The sequence below is a fragment of the Rhinoderma darwinii genome, chromosome 5, assembly GCF_050947455.1.
Source record: "Rhinoderma darwinii isolate aRhiDar2 chromosome 5, aRhiDar2.hap1, whole genome shotgun sequence".
Taxonomy (NCBI): Eukaryota; Metazoa; Chordata; class Amphibia; order Anura; family Rhinodermatidae; genus Rhinoderma; species Rhinoderma darwinii.
This window is the reverse complement of record NC_134691.1, coordinates 229,943,089-229,960,094: the sequence shown is the minus strand read 5'-3', so window position 1 is coordinate 229,960,094 and position 17,006 is coordinate 229,943,089. Positions and strand designations below refer to the sequence as shown.

General features: G+C 48.7%; 3 non-coding genes and 2 pseudogenes across 3 annotated transcripts; all 5 read left to right on the top strand.

The window, feature by feature from the left end:
* The first annotated feature begins 476 nt into the window (after positions 1-476).
* Positions 477-667, top strand: LOC142653560 (U2 spliceosomal RNA). The gene has a single exon (XR_012848488.1). It is a non-coding gene; the product is annotated as a U2 spliceosomal RNA (small nuclear RNA).
* A 6,677-nt stretch (positions 668-7,344) lies between these two features.
* Positions 7,345-7,532, top strand: LOC142654106 (U2 spliceosomal RNA). The gene has a single exon (XR_012848878.1). It is a non-coding gene; the product is annotated as a U2 spliceosomal RNA (small nuclear RNA).
* A 1,316-nt stretch (positions 7,533-8,848) lies between these two features.
* On the top strand, positions 8,849-9,039 carry LOC142653559 (U2 spliceosomal RNA). The gene has a single exon (XR_012848487.1). It is a non-coding gene; the product is annotated as a U2 spliceosomal RNA (small nuclear RNA).
* Positions 9,040-10,355: 1,316 nt separating this feature from the next.
* On the top strand, positions 10,356-10,457 carry LOC142654532 (U2 spliceosomal RNA; annotated as a pseudogene).
* Positions 10,458-16,018: 5,561 nt separating this feature from the next.
* Positions 16,019-16,196, top strand: LOC142653871 (U2 spliceosomal RNA; annotated as a pseudogene).
* Positions 16,197-17,006: the final 810 nt, after the last annotated feature.

Genomic DNA, 17,006 nt, shown 5'->3' with positions numbered 1-17,006 from the left:
AGTGGAGCCCTCAGGATTCCAGAGCCAGCTTTCTGACATCATAATGGGGCCTGCCTCAGAGATAAAAGCCTGGGCCCAGGCAGTGTTGGTCAGTGCTGCTCAGCAGGCAGCACCGGACTGGATTGGATTAAAGCTGATACAAGGTGTGAAGGAACAAGGGGTGGCTGTGGGCATGCACTTGCTGCCGCTGCCAGTGTTTATCTGCATGGCAGGAGGGCATTTGGGCGTTGCCAGGAAGGCGTTTTTATGTAGATTCCTCCTCCTCTTTCAGCACTGCATTGTGGTGCAAGCAAAAGAAGCAAATCCTGTCTGGCTTCCTCTCCGGCCTTTATTCACCTCCCTCCCGCTTAGTAGCTGTAAATGTGTGTGAGCCTGCAGGGCCCCATGGAATTGCCTAGGAGTAGGCTGAATCAATCGCTGCAAGGGGTGAACAGCAGTATTAGGCAGGCTCGGTCAACGGCCGGCCCATTCGGGTTATCGCTTCTCGGCCTTTTGGCTAAGATCAAGTGTAGTATCTGTTCTTATCAGTTTAATATCTGATACGTCCCCTATCTGGGGACCATATATTAAATGGATTTTTCGAACAGGGAGATGGAAATAGAGCTTGCTCTGTCCACTCCACGCATTGACCTGGTATTGCAGTATTTCCAGGACCGGTGCACCCTTCCCTTATGTGTTGACTAAAATCAGATTCCAAAAGTGCTATTTGTGTTTGCTATTGTTTTTGTCTTTCTGATGGGATCTCCCCTTTTAATCCCATTATTTCAACACCTGTTGGACAATGCATTTGTACAGTCATGTGTGATAATGAGCTCATTTATTAAATGCAATTAATTAATACATTGCCACCTCTTGTTGTGTGTGTGTGTGTGTGTGTGTGTGTGTGTGTGTGTGTGTGTGTGTCTTCTGTGTTTCTGTGTTTCCGGCATTTCACATTGGAACAGCTCATTCACCTTCCTTGTCTTCTCTCCGCCCTCCCTTTTAGGTAAGTTAAAGAGCTGCACCTGAGCCAGCCACTGATTGATGCAGCACCACAGTCAAATAGTGGAGTGGAGTGGAGTAGGGGAACAGCAAACAGCCATTAAAGCAGCCAGCCGCCTACCCGCCACAATGGACCTACCTGTGTACACTAGATGGATGTGATGGAATGTACTGTCGTCCCTACATTTCAAGAAGAAGTAAGAATTGCAGTTGCAACAAACCCTTGCTTGCCTACAAAGAGAGCAGCAATTTGGATTTGTTACTATGTTACCTGGAAGAATAACAAACTGTGCAAGGATGGAGGTTGTAGGAGCAAAGAGAAGTTGTCTGTAAAGTTGGTGGATGCCTATTTTCCATTTTGCAGTCCCTTGTCTCCCTCTTGTGGCCTCCTGGAGGCAAGTAGCTGTGCAAAAAAAAGACAGCCTGGCGGCCGGCTGTTGCAGTGTTGCCCTCTCAGGCAACACTGAGTGACTGACTGAGCCGCACCGTCTTATATAAAGTTCAGACGGAACTTTGCACGTGTCATAGTGGAGCCCTCAGGATTCCAGAGCCAGCTTTCTGACATCATAATGGGGCCTGCCTCAGAGATAAAAGCCTGGGCCCAGGCAGTGTTGGTCAGTGCTGCTCAGCAGGCAGCACCGGACTGGATTGGATTAAAGCTGATACAAGGTGTGAAGGAACAAGGGGTGGCTGTGGGCATGCACTTGCTGCCGCTGCCAGTGTTTATCTGCATGGCAGGAGGGCATTTGGGCGTTGCCAGGAAGGCGTTTTTATGTAGATTCCTCCTCCTCTTTCAGCACTGCATTGTGGTGCAAGCAAAAGAAGCAAATCCTGTCTGGCTTCCTCTCCGGCCTTTATTCACCTCCCTCCCGCTTAGTAGCTGTAAATGTGTGTGAGCCTGCAGGGCCCCATGGAATTGCCTAGGAGTAGGCTGAATCAATCGCTGCAAGGGGTGAACAGCAGTATTAGGCAGGCTCGGTCAACGGCCGGCCCATTCGGGTTATCGCTTCTCGGCCTTTTGGCTAAGACCAAGTGTATTTATACAGGAGGTTTTTAGTCAGAAGGTGCTCAGGTACCCTCTCTCTCGGCCTCGGGGGATCGTCCAGGTTCGCCTGGACTTCACCCCCGTGCTGCTATTTGGGAGAGAGGCTTAGTCCTGAGCAACGAGTTGCGATCCCCCCCCAGCCCTTTGGTAAGTCTCAGGACCCCATAGGGCGCAGCTTTTTGCTGTGCGGTTCGGCCTGGCCACGGAAATGGCAGGCGAGCCTGATGCGGTGCCGGTGTATGCCCGGCTAAGGAACTCTGCCCGATTTATCGTGGCAGAGGGTGGAGGCGGTCCACGTGGCGTGAAATTTTTGGTTAACACGATCTTGGAAGAACTACTGGCGGTCCACAAAAACGAGATTTTGGCTATCCAGGACTACCCGAAACGAGGAATATTTGATGTAACCTTTATGGGAGAAGGAATCCTCCGTGATGCCATGGACCGAGCTGAGAGGAGAAAAGGTGAACTCGTGGTAGCGGGAGTCCAGGTAATAGAACATGCCTTTGAAATTACCAAACTCGTTGTGATTAAAATGTACTCCCCATATGTGAAGGATATGGAAGTGGCAGCATTCTTAGCTGCCTACTTCAAAAATGTTAAACTGTTGGGGAGAGTTATGAACGAGTGTGGAGTGTGGACCGTCAAGTGGAAGTTCTTAGTAACATTGATAAAGGACCCCTCCACCCAAGAAACGAGATTACCACCGGCTCGTTTTAAAATTGGAAATGTGAATGGCGACCTCTATTTTTCAGGGATGCCAAACTTCTGCAGGGCCTGCGGTACCTATGGACATACCAGTTTTAACTGCGATGTCACCTGTAGAAACTGTGGAAGCAAAGAGCACAATATGAGAGAGTGCACACAAGAGAAAAAATGTAATTTTTGCCAAAAAACTGGTCATCTGTACTATTCTTGTCCCCATAGGTACCGAGGCGAAGAAAATGAGCAACCCGAGGCGCCCCCACGTGCTCCACCAGCAGACCAGTCCCACCCCCTGGGAGAGGAGCATGCCGGGGCAGCGAAGGAGCAGCGAGGCACCTGGGCTTCAGTGGTGCGAAGTAATGGAGCCAAAGCGGGTGCCTCGCGGCCAGCAACCTCTGAGGAAAGGATGGAGCCCAATGCCAAAGAAAAAAGGCAATCTAAGAGGAAGGCGGAAAAGGAGCAGGCCACCGATGATACTGGGGCATCCCAGAGGGCTGGTTGTCCAGTGGGTGCCGGGCCTGCTCCTGTACCTGGGTCTCAGGAGTCTGACTCCGAGCAGGAGAACTGGGTAGCGGTGGGTCCCCGAAAAAAGGGAAAACAGGAGCGTGCTGGTAGGAGGGAATCAGGGGAGGAGCAGATGGACACAACCGTGAAAAAAAGTGAGGCTCCTCCTAGGACCACCTCCTCGCCTGACCTGGTGAGGAGGGTGGGCACTGTTCCCTCCCAGATACCGGACACCCCGCCATGTGCGCAACCTCCCCCTCTAAGACGGCGTCATCAGAGCCTGGGGGGAGAGGCGGGGCCCTTGGGGGACCCACCCGAAATGGACCTACGTGGTCACCCAGTTGAGACCCAGGTGACGCTAGGCGAGATTGGGCTCCCCTTGTATGAGATAAGAGTTGCTGGCACGGCCCTCAGTGAAGGTAGTTCCTCTCCCTTTTCGTCCCTCTTTGCAGGCGATTCGGACGAGGGTGGGGATATGAGCGCAAACGAGAGTTCTGGTAATGCTGGTGGAGGAAATGTCTGATTTTAAGTTCCACGAATATTTATTATTTTAAAATCAAGACGCTATTTTAATCTCCACAATGTCAGAAGTAAAGGGAATCTCCCTCAACGTGAGGGGCGCCAAGTCCAAAGTTAGAAGGGTTGCTCTCTTCAGCTTTTTAGCTGGCCTGGCAGCCTCTGTTTTTTTCCTGCAGGAGTGCGGCATTCCCCATACGATGAAGTACCATAAATACCAAGAGGATTGGAAGTATGGTCCATCAGTCTGGTCTGGATCTAACGAGTCCAGATCAGCAGGGGTCGCCATTCTTTTTAAGGGAAATGTTTTAATCGATTTTATCCAAGAGATTCTTCCAGGACGTATTTTATTGGTTAAGGCTTTTATTGACGGTGTGAAATGGCAGTTTTTAAATTTTTACGGCTCACCAGATAAAAATGAAAGAGCAGAAATGTTAGCGATTTTACCTCTTTTTATTAACACGACTGAGCCTTTTATCCTCGCAGGTGATTTTAATTGTATCCTGAGGGGGGAACGCCGGCTTACCAGTGCTACAAGCAGAAACTATGACAAGACCTCTGGACTGCTCAAAGATATGGTGGGTGATTTTAAATTAAAAGACGTTTATAAAGAGTGTAACAGGAGCAGTCCAGAAGAAGCCGGCGTTACCTGGAGCAACGCCACCTGTAGCTCCAGGATAGATTTTATATTTTGTAATGAGAATCTACTGCCTTTTAAATGTGAAGTTTTAACCAATGTTTTTTCCGATCACAAGCTTTTATCATTTTATGTAAAGCGTGATTTTAATAACATTATTAGTAAAAAGTCCTGGAAGTTAAATGTTTCCCTTTTAGATGATCCACAGGTTTTTACAGATTTTATTGAATTTTACAAAGAGAGTAGGCGGGTGAGAGACACACGGGCTCCCATCACCGCATGGTGGGAGAAAATGAAAAGGAAAATAAAAGAATTTTTTATTAAAAAAAGCGTGGCAAAAGCTAGAGAAAAGCAAGCTTTTTTTAAAATTCTCAACACCCGCCTACAGACCCTGTACAAGATGAGAGAACACGAGATAGAGGTACAAGACGACATCGCCAACTTAAAAAAAGAGATAGCTCAGTGCCTGGAGCAGAAAGGTAAAGAAATTATATTTCGTTCTAAAGTACAGCACGTGGAAGAGAACGAGACCTGCTCCAGGTACTTCTTTAAGAAAATGAACAATAAAAAAGCTATTCTTAAAAATATTGATGGGGTGTCGGATGTACAGGGTCTTTTAAGTAAAGTTCATGAGTTTTATACTGACCTTTTTAATGTGAAAACTGTGGATCGTGATTTTATGCGTGACTCGCTGAAGGAGATTACCACTGTTTTAGACCCTGTCTCCCAGAATTTTTTATTGCAGGAACTGTCGGAGCAGGAGATTTTAGAGACAGTGAAGAGTTTTAAAGCAGGTAAAGTTCCTGGCCCGGACGGTATACCCAGCGAGTTTTATGTCAAATTTTATGATATTTTAAAAGATGATCTCTTAAACCTTTTTACCGAAGTCTTTCATTCCAAGATGCTGCCTAAGTCCTGGCGGAAGGGTGAGGTCTCCTTGCTTTACAAAAAAGGTGACATCGCAGTTTTAGAGAATTGGAGACCAATAACCCTTCTGAATAGTGACTACAAAATAATGGCAAAACTATGTGCAAACCGTTTAAAAGCCATAGTACCCCACATCATACACTCTAACCAGGTGTGTGGGGTGCCAGGCCGCAGCATCTGGGATAATATTAATTTAATAAAAGATGCGATTGAAGACACAAAATCTAGAAACGGAAAATTAGCCATTTTATCCATAGATTTTCAAAAAGCTTTCGACCGAGTATCGCACTTTTATCTTTTTAAGGTTTTAGAGCGGATGGGTATACCTGAAGGTTTTTTACTATCTATTAAAGCCTTTTATAAAGATTGCACAAGCAAAATTTTAGTAAATGGTTTTAAGACACAGGACGTTCTTTTAAACTCTGGGGTGAAGCAGGGGTGTCCCTTGTCCCCACTGCTTTTCATATGTGCACTAGAGCCTCTGCTATGCGCAATACGCCGGGACAAACAGATACGTGGAGTCCCCCTGCCGGGGGGAGGCGGCATAGAGGCTAAAGCAGTGGGGTACATGGATGATGTGGCGATACTTTGTAGGGACACCCTGTCGCTTCAGAAAGCCCTAAAACAAATTGAGTTTTATTGCTGTGCTTCCGGTTTTAGAATAAATTTCAGCAAAAGTAATATTTTAAGAATAGGAAGCATGGTTTTTAGAGACGTACCCGTTCCTGTGTCAGATACTATTAAAGTTTTAGGTATCTCCTTCAGTGAGCACGACAATGGTTTTATAAGTTGGGACATGGTGGCGCAGAAGGTAAACAATAAAATTTGTATGTGGAATATGAGGAAACTCACCATGGAGGGAAAAATTTTAATTATAAAAATGGTCATTTTACCCCTTCTTTTATATACAAGCATGGTGTTCCCTCCCCCAACAGTTTTATTACAAAAAATAACAAAAGCATGTTTTACCTTCTTTTGGAGTTCCAGGATGGAGAAATTGAAACGAGAAACGGTAATAAAGTCCAAACTAAAGGGTGGCAAAGATTTTCCTGATTTTAATAGGTTTCTTTTAATTAAGTTCTTTAGTTTCTGTTTTAATTCCCTTTTTAAAGAGCACTATTGGTCTTACTTTTTACGTTTTAATACTGGGTTTTTTATGCGGAGGTTTGGTTGGTTCAACATAATTTTATCCTCACCATACGCTTTTAAATTACCAGCAAACTACGTAATTTTAGAAAAAATAGTGACTCTCTTCAATTTTAAAGGGAAGACCGTGAATGAACTTAAGAATAGCAAAAAACTAATAAAAGACCTGAGAGAGAGCGAGACGGTCAGCAATGTGGAGAATTTTAATACACAACGATGTGCTTTTATTTTCAAAATGATTAATGTGTTTTATCTTTTTAATACACAGATGGACCTGGCCTGGAGCTGCGTTCATCAATGTCTTCCATGCCGGGCATTCCAGTACAGAAGAGGATTCGCGAGGTCTGCCGTCTGCCCGAGGGAAGGCTGCCAGGCCGAGGAGACGATAAGACATATTTTTTGGACATGTGACTTTGCAAAAGAATTTTGGAAAAAAATATTCCCTCTTTTGGTGAAGATGGCAGACCTAAAGGACTTAAACTATGAGGATATTTTATATGGACTTTTTGGATGCCCAACCGCGAATCAGAAAATAATTGCATGGAAGACGATGAATTGCGCCAAAGAAGCTCTGTGGAAGGCCAGGAACATCCTTCTTTTTAAGCACGACGTTTTATCGATTGATGATGTTTTAGGTCTTTGTTTTAGTGAAATGTATATTTATTTTTTATTAGACAAAAAAAGGAATGCCACCCTTCTAAATAAATGGTTTGTGACTGACTGGAACTCCAAATAAATAAAGATTTGCCCCATGTCCCCTACATAAATTTTAAGGAAATTTGATTTTACTATTGTTACAATGTAAAAAAATTTTTTTTTGTATCTATCTATGTAACTAAAAAGTATTTTATTGTAAAATTGAACTTTTTATCAATAAATCATTGACACCCCTGCAAAGGGGTAGCCAACTTAAAAAAAAAATCTGTTCTTATCAGTTTAATATCTGATACGTCCCCTATCTGGGGACCATATATTAAATGGATTTTTCGAACAGGGAGATGGAAATAGAGCTTGCTCTGTCCACTCCACGCATTGACCTGGTATTGCAGTATTTCCAGGACCGGTGCACCCTTCCCTTATGTGTTGACTAAAATCAGATTCCAAAAGTGCTATTTGTGTTTGCTATTGTTTTTGTCTTTCTGATGGGATCTCCCCTTTTAATCCCATTATTTCAACACCTGTTGGACAATGCATTTGTACAGTCATGTGTGATAATGAGCTCATTTATTAAATGCAATTAATTAATACATTGCCACCTCTTGTTGTGTGTGTGTGTGTGTGTGTGTGTGTGTGTGTGTGTGTGTGTGTGTCTTCTGTGTTTCTGTGTTTCCGGCATTTCACATTGGAACAGCTCATTCACCTTCCTTGTCTTCTCTCCGCCCTCCCTTTTAGGTAAGTTAAAGAGCTGCACCTGAGCCAGCCACTGATTGATGCAGCACCACAGTCAAATAGTGGAGTGGAGTGGAGTAGGGGAACAGCAAACAGCCATTAAAGCAGCCAGCCGCCTACCCGCCACAATGGACCTACCTGTGTACACTAGATGGATGTGATGGAATGTACTGTCGTCCCTACATTTCAAGAAGAAGTAAGAATTGCAGTTGCAACAAACCCTTGCTTGCCTACAAAGAGAGCAGCAATTTGGATTTGTTACTATGTTACCTGGAAGAATAACAAACTGTGCAAGGATGGAGGTTGTAGGAGCAAAGAGAAGTTGTCTGTAAAGTTGGTGGATGCCTATTTTCCATTTTGCAGTCCCTTGTCTCCCTCTTGTGGCCTCCTGGAGGCAAGTAGCTGTGCAAAAAAAAGACAGCCTGGCGGCCGGCTGTTGCAGTGTTGCCCTCTCAGGCAACACTGAGTGACTGACTGAGCCGCACCGTCTTATATAAAGTTCAGACGGAACTTTGCACGTGTCATAGTGGAGCCCTCAGGATTCCAGAGCCAGCTTTCTGACATCATAATGGGGCCTGCCTCAGAGATAAAAGCCTGGGCCCAGGCAGTGTTGGTCAGTGCTGCTCAGCAGGCAGCACCGGACTGGATTGGATTAAAGCTGATACAAGGTGTGAAGGAACAAGGGGTGGCTGTGGGCATGCACTTGCTGCCGCTGCCAGTGTTTATCTGCATGGCAGGAGGGCATTTGGGCGTTGCCAGGAAGGCGTTTTTATGTAGATTCCTCCTCCTCTTTCAGCACTGCATTGTGGTGCAAGCAAAAGAAGCAAATCCTGTCTGGCTTCCTCTCCGGCCTTTATTCACCTCCCTCCCGCTTAGTAGCTGTAAATGTGTGTGAGCCTGCAGGGCCCCATGGAATTGCCTAGGAGTAGGCTGAATCAATCGCTGCAAGGGGTGAACAGCAGTATTAGGCAGGCTCGGTCAACGGCCGGCCCATTCGGGTTATCGCTTCTCGGCCTTTTGGCTAAGATCAAGTGTAGTATCTGTTCTTATCAGTTTAATATCTGATACGTCCCCTATCTGGGGACCATATATTAAATGGATTTTTCGAACAGGGAGATGGAAATAGAGCTTGCTCTGTCCACTCCACGCATTGACCTGGTATTGCAGTATTTCCAGGACCGGTGCACCCTTCCCTTATGTGTTGACTAAAATCAGATTCCAAAAGTGCTATTTGTGTTTGCTATTGTTTTTGTCTTTCTGATGGGATCTCCCCTTTTAATCCCATTATTTCAACACCTGTTGGACAATGCATTTGTACAGTCATGTGTGATAATGAGCTCATTTATTAAATGCAATTAATTAATACATTGCCACCTCTTGTTGTGTGTGTGTGTGTGTGTGTGTGTGTGTGTGTGTGTGTGTGTGTGTCTTCTGTGTTTCTGTGTTTCCGGCATTTCACATTGGAACAGCTCATTCACCTTCCTTGTCTTCTCTCCGCCCTCCCTTTTAGGTAAGTTAAAGAGCTGCACCTGAGCCAGCCACTGATTGATGCAGCACCACAGTCAAATAGTGGAGTGGAGTGGAGTAGGGGAACAGCAAACAGCCATTAAAGCAGCCAGCCGCCTACCCGCCACAATGGACCTACCTGTGTACACTAGATGGATGTGATGGAATGTACTGTCGTCCCTACATTTCAAGAAGAAGTAAGAATTGCAGTTGCAACAAACCCTTGCTTGCCTACAAAGAGAGCAGCAATTTGGATTTGTTACTATGTTACCTGGAAGAATAACAAACTGTGCAAGGATGGAGGTTGTAGGAGCAAAGAGAAGTTGTCTGTAAAGTTGGTGGATGCCTATTTTCCATTTTGCAGTCCCTTGTCTCCCTCTTGTGGCCTCCTGGAGGCAAGTAGCTGTGCAAAAAAAAGACAGCCTGGCGGCCGGCTGTTGCAGTGTTGCCCTCTCAGGCAACACTGAGTGACTGACTGAGCCGCACCGTCTTATATAAAGTTCAGACGGAACTTTGCACGTGTCATAGTGGAGCCCTCAGGATTCCAGAGCCAGCTTTCTGACATCATAATGGGGCCTGCCTCAGAGATAAAAGCCTGGGCCCAGGCAGTGTTGGTCAGTGCTGCTCAGCAGGCAGCACCGGACTGGATTGGATTAAAGCTGATACAAGGTGTGAAGGAACAAGGGGTGGCTGTGGGCATGCACTTGCTGCCGCTGCCAGTGTTTATCTGCATGGCAGGAGGGCATTTGGGCGTTGCCAGGAAGGCGTTTTTATGTAGATTCCTCCTCCTCTTTCAGCACTGCATTGTGGTGCAAGCAAAAGAAGCAAATCCTGTCTGGCTTCCTCTCCGGCCTTTATTCACCTCCCTCCCGCTTAGTAGCTGTAAATGTGTGTGAGCCTGCAGGGCCCCATGGAATTGCCTAGGAGTAGGCTGAATCAATCGCTGCAAGGGGTGAACAGCAGTATTAGGCAGGCTCGGTCAACGGCCGGCCCATTCGGGTTATCGCTTCTCGGCCTTTTGGCTAAGATCAAGTGTAGTATCTGTTCTTATCAGTCCTTGTAAGGATAGATAGCTCGGAGAACCACTGGGGGCTATAAACACTAGCTTAGCGATCCAAGAGCGTTCCAGACGAAGCCGGCGACGAACTGCGGAGAAGAACCACCGAAGACGAAGATCCAGAAGGGAGAAGCCGCCATCGGGGAAGAAGCTCCGGGAGATCGCTGCCGGGAAGAAGGAGAACTGCGACAGAGACCTTCGGAGAAGAGCCGCTGCTGAAGGGGATCTTTGAAGAAGCTCGGCCGCAGAAGAAGCTCGACGAGGAACCGCTGCGGAAGAAATTTCGTGGAAGAACCTCGGCCAGCAAGGAGAAGATTTGCATAGCTCCGCCCCCTTCGGGAAAGAGCTATCGAAGATCCTCCCCAAGCGACAGGAACAGCTGGAAGAAGCCATGGCCTCAACCAGCAACCCTGCCACCCAGAAGAAGAAGGCTGATGGACCAGGTGAGCCGGCCCAGGCCAGGACATCTCCTCCTGAAGCCTCCTCAAGCGAACAGGCCACCAGGAAGCCGAACCAGGCTGCTCCAACCCTGGAGCCCTGGATGAAGCAGACGGTGGCCCTGAAGCTGAAGGAGGTGGACGGGAGAGTGCCGGACATGACGGAAGAAGTGTTCTGCCAGAAGATGCTCCTGGACCAGGGCTTCGCTAAGCCGGAGACCATCAGCATCCAGGCCTTCATGACCGGGATGTTCTTCGTGACCTTCGCTTCGATCAACATCTGCAGAAGGTACTGGGAGATGGTGAAAGCGGCGAGGCCTGAATCCCCTTTCTCTCGCTTTGTGGGCAACTGCCCTGTCCAAAGAGAGGAAAGGCGGGTGACGGTCTCAATGCGGAACCCACACACCCCCGGCAAAGACATCACCACGCTCCTGAAGCGGTTCTGCACAGTGGTGAGGGAACCCACCCACATCCTGAACGGACTCGGCTTCTGGACTGGCAAGTGGTCGGTAATCGTCCGACTGAACAAGGATTCGAGCGCGGAAGACGGCCTCCAGCACCTGCCCCAGTCATTCTCGCTGGGCAACTCCTACGGCCTCATCTATTACCCGGACATGCCGCAGATCTGCAGGAGATGCAGCAAGAAGGGTCATTCGGTGAAGGACTGCAAGGAGGACGCCTGCAAGAACTGCCGGGTAACAGGACACGAGACCAAAGACTGCCCGAAACGGACAATGTGCAACCTCTGCGGACAAGCAGCCCACTCTTACAAGGACTGCCCGAAGAGGGATCGATCCTGGGCAACTGTAGCAGCAAAAGCTCCAGCCAGAGGGAACCCCGCCCCAGCCAGAGCTCCAGCGGCACAGAAGACCGGGAAAAAGAAGGATGGTAAGAAGACGACAGTCCCTCCCCCCCCTCTCCCGGCCCTCCCTCGCCCTACCCTTCCCACCCTCCCTCGCCCGGCCCTCCCCACCCCCCCGTCCCCAACCCCTGTCACCCCCACTGAGGCTCTCACCTTCTCCTACCCACCCATCTCAGTGGTCCTGTCACCTGCACCTCTCCCAACCCAGCCTCCCTTCTCCCCAGCTCCAGCAGCACTAACATCTTCCCCTCCAGCTGCTGGAGTCCTCTCCCTGGAGGATTTTCCCCCTCTTGTCTCCTCAGGTGCCATCCAGAGGAAGAGAAAGGTGAGGGACAGCCCAGCTGCTGAGTCCTCAAAGCGACAAGTCGTAGAAATCTGCGAAGATTCCCTTGCGCAGCAGGAGGAAATGGAGCAGATGGTGGAGGAACTCGTGTCTGAACCTGAGGTCATCGACTTCACAACAGACATCCAGGTGGCTACAATCCTGGAACAATTTTTGTCAGAGGGCCTGCTGGATCTTTCGGACCCGCCAGGAGAGGAGGATCCGCCCGACCGGACTGGTAACTAAGGTGTATCGTTTGCACTAACCTTCTTTATTCTCCCCCATGGCTGCTAAACTTAACATCTTTAGCCTCAATGTGAGGAGTGTTAGAGATAGGACTAGATGTCAGATGGTGCTAACTTTTCTTTCCAAGCAGTCGAGTGATGTATTTATGCTGCAGGAATGTACTCTCCCCTCTTCCAGGTCATACCATCATCTGGCCAGGCAGTGGACCCATGGCCCGTCCTACTGGTCTGGTGGGGGCGACTGTAAGTCTGCAGGGGTTGCCATCCTGATTAGGGGAAGCGTATTTACTGTTGACTCTGTCCAGGAGCTCGCCTGCGGCCGCTTGTTGGTCGTAGACGGTTCCTGGGCAGGAGAGCCGATTAGGCTCATCAACGTGTACGCTCCCCCTATGAAGGCTGAGCGCCTGGAACTATTCCAGACCCTGCGGACCCAGCTCGCCACCACTAGGGCAGTGGTGATGGCCGGGGACTTCAACTGCCCCATCGAAGAGGATGGACGAAGTTCCGGCACTTCAATCAAACTGGATGTCAGTTCCAAACTGCTTATCGAGATGGTAACCGAAGCATCCTTGCAGGACGTTGTGGGCTCCATGGGGATCGGCTCTGTGAACTATTCATGGAGCCGACCCGATGGCTCACTTCGTTCTCGGATTGACTTTGTGTTCACCTCCCGGGCAGTCAAGCAGCATGGGCACTCCATGGTCCCCTGCTTCTTCTCTGACCACAGGGCCATTCTCTTCCAGGGTGCCATCGGCCACGGTTTTCCTCCCGGCCCTGGCTCCTGGAAGCTGAATTGTGCCCTGCTGGAAAGAGAGGAGGTACTGGCGGAACTTAGAGACGCCTATATTGTTTGGAGGAATGATAAAGTTTTCTTTGACAAAACCTGTGACTGGTGGGAATATGTTAAAGTTGAATTTCGTTGTTTCTTTCAGGCAAAAAGTCGTCAACAGGCGTGTGAGAGGAAGAGAGACTTCAGAGAGATGCAGCGTCAGCTGCGATCCCTGCAAGACCTCCTTCAATGCGGCTGGGACGTCAGGAAGGAGCTGGAGGAAGCCAAAAAGGGCCTAAAAAGGCACTTTGAGGAGGAATCCAAGCGAATTGTCTTTCGTTCCAAGGTGGAGAACCTGGAGAAGGGTGAGAAATGTAACTCGTTCTTTTTCAGGAAACTCCATGCCGGCCACACGCCCCTGAAGGAACTTCGAGATGAGACCGGAAACATGCATTCTGGGAAGAAGGAGGTGATGGGAGTCGTCACAGACTACTACCGAAGCCTCTACTCCCGGAAAACCACTGACCCCGAAGCCGCCGATAAATTCCTGTCAGGTATCACTAATCATCTTGATCCTGCAGGTACGGAGGCTATGGATGTACCCCTGACGGTGGAGGAACTGCTCTCTGCCGCTAGATCCTTCAGACCCGGCAGGACCCCGGGCAGTGATGGTCTCCCAGCAGAGCTCTATGTAGCGCTGGGGGACTTGATCTGTCCGGACCTGCTGGAGCTCTATGAGGAGATGGTGGTGGAGGGTAGAATGCCACCGTCCTTGAGAGAAGGCATGATCACGATCTTGTATAAGCGGAAGGGGGAGAGATGTGACCTGAAAAACTGGCGTCCCATCTCTCTCCTGAACGTGGACTACAAGATCCTCGCCAAAGTATTGGCCAACAGACTGAAGGTTGTCATCGGACAGATCATCGGATCGGACCAAACCTGCGGCATTCCTGGCCGTAGGGTGGCCGACAGTCTTGCCCTGGTGAGGGACACGGTGCATTACATGCAAAGCCGCCGTACACACGCGGCCCTGGTCAGTCTGGATCAGGAGAAGGCTTTTGACCGGGTCTCTCACGAATTCATGGGTAAGGCTCTGCGTAGGCTGCGGCTTGGCAGGTTGTTCTGTTTGTATGTTAACCTGATGTATTGCGACATTTACAGCTCGGTGCTGGTGAACGGCTGGAAGACTGACCCCTTTCCTGTATCGTCGGGGGTTAGACAAGGCTGTCCTCTTTCACCTCTCCTTTTTGTTTGTGTTATAGAGCTCTTCGCAGAGGCTATCCGGCAGAATGGAGAGATCAGAGGGATCACCGCACCAGGTCCAGGACACTTCGAGGTCAAATGCTCGCTGTACATGGACGACGTGACCGTCTTCTGCGCTGACCAGAGTTCGGTGACTGCACTCGTCCAGACCTGTGAGGAGTTCGGACGCGCTTCAGGGGCAAAAGTCAACTGCGGGAAGTCGGAAGCCATGCTCTTCGGAAAGTGGTACCTGCCTTCTCCTGCCTCCTTCCCGTTTACTATCAAGCCGGACTTCATCAAAATTCTGGGAGTCTGGTTCGGTAAGGAAGGTGCAGCCCTAAAGTCGTGGGAAGAACGCTTGGCCAAAGTCAACCAAAGGATCGGACTGTGGAGCCTCAGACAACTCACTATTGAGGGCAAAGCAATGGTCCTGCGTAACGAAGTCTTGCCTGTGCTACAATACACTGCACAGGCATGGCCCCCTCTTGCAACGGTCTCGAGGGCCATTACCAGGACTGTGTTTCGCTTCATCTGGGGCTCGAAAATGGACAGAGTAAAGCGGACTGTTATGTACAAGGAGCCCCGCAAAGGTGGGAAGGGTATACCCGACATTCCCACTCTGCTGCGGATCGCTTTTGTATGTGACTGTGTTCGTAGGACTCTGAGGACAGCAAACGGCTCTGCGGGCAAGGCCATGTCCCGCTACTTCCTCCTTCCCCTCTGGCGAGGTTTTGGCTGGGATAAGTGGGACAGCTCCTTCCCTTACAACTGGCACGCTCCCTGGTTCTACGGAGATGTCGTCCGGTTTGTGAGGGAGCATCAACTGGAGGGTCTTAAGCCCGACTTGTGGAAACCTAAGACGATCCACAAGCACATCAGAGCAAAGGACTCACTGGAGTTTGTTCCAGGGCTTCATGCCGACACGTTGGAGACTGTTTGGACTAACGTGTCATCTGGCAGGTTGACCAACGGGCACAAGGACATTTCATGGATGGCCATCCAGGGAGGACTGCCTCTTAGGTCATTCATGCATGCCCGCAACCTGTGCAAGACCCGGTACTGCCCCAGGTGCCCCTTCACGGAGGAAACATCTTTGCACATTTTCTGGCAGTGCCCCTTTGCACAGGGTCTGTTGAAAGCCTTGGAACACGAACTCAAGGACTCAGTTCCCAGGAACAGACTGTCGTACCGCTCGGTACTTTATGGACTATTTCCTGGGAATACCACGGATGGAGCAATCCAGGAAGCCTGGCGCCTTATGAACTGTTTTAAGGACGCTATATGGTTCGCCAGGAATCGTCTGATTTTGCGGAGAGAGAGTGGGTCCGTCCAGGACTGCCGCAGGCTGATCCACAGCCTGCTCAGAGACTATTCCACCTGGGACAGCCCGGACGTCGATGAGGAAGAGGACTGATACTCCCCTTCCCCCCACTCTCCCTTCTTGTGTGTTGTCTTTCAATAAAGCTTCGGGCCTGTGATTTCCCGCTTCCCTATCCCCTCCTACCCACTCCCCTATCCCATCACTTGTCTGTAATGCTTTGTTGTTTGGCTTTAGTGAATGCAAGAATGTTAGTGTAGCATGTGGTGTAATGTATAGCATAGGCTAGCCTGTACTGTGTATTATACTGTCATGTTATGTTATGTTTGACGACTGTTATTATTTATTATTTGCTGCTTCATGGCTTGCGCTGCGTCGCAGTAATGTTTGTATGATGACGATTGATTGTCAATAAAGCATTTTTCAATCAAAAAAAAATCTGTTCTTATCAGTTTAATATCTGATACGTCCCCTATCTGGGGACCATATATTAAATGGATTTTTCGAACAGGGAGATGGAAATAGAGCTTGCTCTGTCCACTCCACGCATTGACCTGGTATTGCAGTATTTCCAGGACCGGTGCACCCTTCCCTTATGTGTTGACTAAAATCAGATTCCAAAAGTGCTATTTGTGTTTGCTATTGTTTTTGTCTTTCTGATGGGATCTCCCCTTTTAATCCCATTATTTCAACACCTGTTGGACAATGCATTTGTACAGTCATGTGTGATAATGAGCTCATTTATTAAATGCAATTAATTAATACATTGCCACCTCTTGTTGTGTGTGTGTGTGTGTGTGTGTGTGTGTGTGTGTGTGTGTGTGTGTGTGTCTTCTGTGTTTCTGTGTTTCCGGCATTTCACATTGGAACAGCTCATTCACCTTCCTTGTCTTCTCTCCGCCCTCCCTTTTAGGTAAGTTAAAGAGCTGCACCTGAGCCAGCCACTGATTGATGCAGCACCACAGTCAAATAGTGGAGTGGAGTGGAGTAGGGGAACAGCAAACAGCCATTAAAGCAGCCAGCCGCCTACCCGCCACAATGGACCTACCTGTGTACACTAGATGGATGTGATGGAATGTACTGTCGTCCCTACATTTCAAGAAGAAGTAAGAATTGCAGTTGCAACAAACCCTTGCTTGCCTACAAAGAGAGCAGCAATTTGGATTTGTTACTATGTTACCTGGAAGAATAACAAACTGTGCAAGGATGGAGGTTGTAGGAGCAAAGAGAAGTTGTCTGTAAAGTTGGTGGATGCCTATTTTCCATTTTGCAGTCCCTTGTCTCCCTCTTGTGGCCTCCTGGAGGCAAGTAGCTGTGCAAAAAAAAGACAGCCTGGCGGCCGGCTGTTGCAGTGTTGCCCTCTCAGGCAACACTGAGTGACTGACTGAGCCGCACCGTCTT